Source organism: Frankliniella occidentalis, unplaced genomic scaffold (assembly GCF_000697945.3).
Source record: "Frankliniella occidentalis isolate FOCC.00 unplaced genomic scaffold, Focc_3.1 Scaffold232, whole genome shotgun sequence".
NCBI classification, from domain to species: domain Eukaryota; kingdom Metazoa; phylum Arthropoda; class Insecta; order Thysanoptera; family Thripidae; genus Frankliniella; species Frankliniella occidentalis.
In genome coordinates, this window is record NW_026267358.1 from 394,429 (window position 1) to 397,166 (window position 2,738).

A 2,738-nucleotide genomic window follows, 5' to 3' on the forward strand; every position below is an offset into this window, starting at 1 on the left:
AGGGTCGTTTTGTATCATAAAAAGACAGATCGAGTTCGAAGATGAGCACTCTAGCTCAAAAATTGACTTTTAAAAAAATCAAAAACCACAGGTCGCAAAATGTGTTTTTTACAAATATTTTCTATGGGTTCCTACGGGGTAACTCGTCAAAGTAGAGCCCTATGGGCAAAAATTCCGTCCGTTTTGCTCTATCTTGTACCGTTTCGGCGCTATGGGGCATTTCTTCGCGAAAACAACGTGAAAAAGTCAAAATGGTCTATTAAATCGTAAAAAAGGCTTCATGTCACAGAATAGGGTATTTCGGCTAAGCGAACTAGCGGAAACGGAACGGCCGAGCGGCTGCTGGATCCGTCTCAGCCTGCGAACTGCGCATGCGCAGTAGACTCTGCCAAGCCCCGCCGCCTCCCTCTCTCCCCCGCGCATCAGCAGCAGAGATGCAACCAGCGGTGAACTGGCCGGTTCCGCTTCCGCCGCTCCGCTTACCCGAAATACCCTATTGTAAAGGGAGTAACACCTAAACCACAGGTCGAACCACACCCTCTTTTGGGCTTAACGGTCCCCAGATTATCTAGTATCTCTAAAACGTTGATTTTTAAATAACACTCTGTCAAAATTCTTCTTCTAGTGAAAACCGTTACCGAACAGCAGAAGTTTCATGTCCCTAATTTTAGAGTAAAAAGGCCCCGACAAATGGTTCGAGTATGTCAAATTTTGGGCCCGGAAGGCCCTGTTCCCCTATACCCTCTCCTTAACTCGTCTCGGGTGTCAGCGCCTAGCTATATGTGCGCCAGGCGCGTCGCAGCGTAACAGTGTTTCGTGAGATATCGCGAAGCCTGTTACGCGAGACGTGGTCTGGCGTACATATAGCTAGTGTAAAAATCAACGTTTTAGTGATAGTAGATAATCTAGGGACCCTTAATCCCTAAAGAGGGTGTGGTTCGACCCGTAACGTGTGGTCTAAGTATTACAATTCTGTGACAAGAAGCCTTTTTTACGATATAATAGACCATTTTGTCTTTTTCACGTTGTTTTCGCCAAGAAATGCGCCATAGCGTCGACACGGTTCAAGATAGAGCAAAACGGACGAAATGTTGGCCCAGAGGGCTCTACTTTCACGAGTTACCTGTTAGGAGACCATAAAAAAAATTATTGAAACAAAACAATATTTTGTAACCTGTGATTATTGATTTTTTTAAAAAGTCAATTTTTGAGCCAGAGTGCTCATCTTCGAACTCGATCCGTCTTTTTATGATACAAAACGACCCTGAAAATCCCAGGTCGCTATCTCAATTCTTTCTCGAGTTATCGTGCGTACAGACGGACAAACAGACAGACAAACAGACAAACAGAATGAAACTTTTCCGGTCAGTGGAGTTATGGGCTTCGCTAATCGCTCAGCCAATAAGTGAACACAAGCATTTACCTAATGTCAGCTGAATGACAGCTTCGTTCAATCTCCGCGACAGCCTGCAGCCTGCCAATATCAGCCTATCTCATATGATCAGTTCGGCCCAGTCAATGTCAGGTAATGCGTCTAAACAGCAGGTAACGTTTTTCCGCACCTCTGGCTCAGTTATCATTTTGTCCCGGGTCGTTTTACGAGATTTCTCTAGAAAATTAGTATTAAAATCACCACCAACAACAACAACATTAACCATGGGGTTACAGCCCATAAGAAGAACTTCCTGTAGGATATTCAATAAGTTTTCATCTTTAGAAAGTTCTGTATTAGAATTTGTTGAACTTGCAGATGGATGATAGTTACCGATCACCATGACTTGTTGATTGAATATCCTTACTCTACTAGCTGCAATTTCACAGACACCTTCACAGTTGTAGTTTGTGATAAATTCTATTGAATCACTCTTGATGAGTTGGGTATTTTTTGTTAAAATTAGAACACCACCTCCTCTACATTTTTTTTTTCTGGATGAGATTGATGCAATTTTGTAGTTGTCAAGTGCAAAGTTATGAGATTCCATTTCATAGAGCCAGTGTTCGGAAACAATAATTGCATGAGGATCTTCCTTTTCAACGATAAAGATTATTTCATTTCTTTTGTTGCGGAGGGATCTAGCATTGATATGCATGATTTTCATGGGGTAGGTTTTGTCAGATTTCATTAAAAATTTGGCATGTCTGAATACTTGATTGGGATGAAGTTGTTTAGTTCAGTAGCAATCATCCTTGATGAAATTTCTTTGCCCTTATCATGCAGATGAAGGCCATGGGGGCCAGAGCCCTGTAGCGAGCGAGCGCATCGGCTCGTTTGTTGGCCGGTGGTGTGAGGAGGGATAGGTAGCGGTGCCGCCGCCTGCCTCCACCTCCACTGCTACCGCAGCGCACCGGTCCGAACGCACTCGGGTGACTGTTGCCGAAGGGAGCCCGAGCTAAACGAGCCTCTGCCGCTCGTTTCGCCTGGCGAGCGGTGAGCGGCTCGACTCGCTCGCTCGGTCGGCGGCGCGCGGCCCGCCCCCCCCCCCTTCCCCTTCTTTTCTCTCGCTCTCTCTCTCGGCCCAGCTGACTTGACCAGCTGACGACGACTAGAGTCCTATAGGGGAGAGAAACGCCATGGGTGTCTTGCTCATCTGCCAGTAGAATTTTTCATGGCGGCCATCTTGGGGAGTCTGCGGGGCGCGCGGGGTTTGACTGTACGCACGACGGAGCGACGTTGGCAGTTACTTCTATTTTATTGCCAACAACAAAGCGATTAAAAAATTGAACCAATGTGGTTTTAG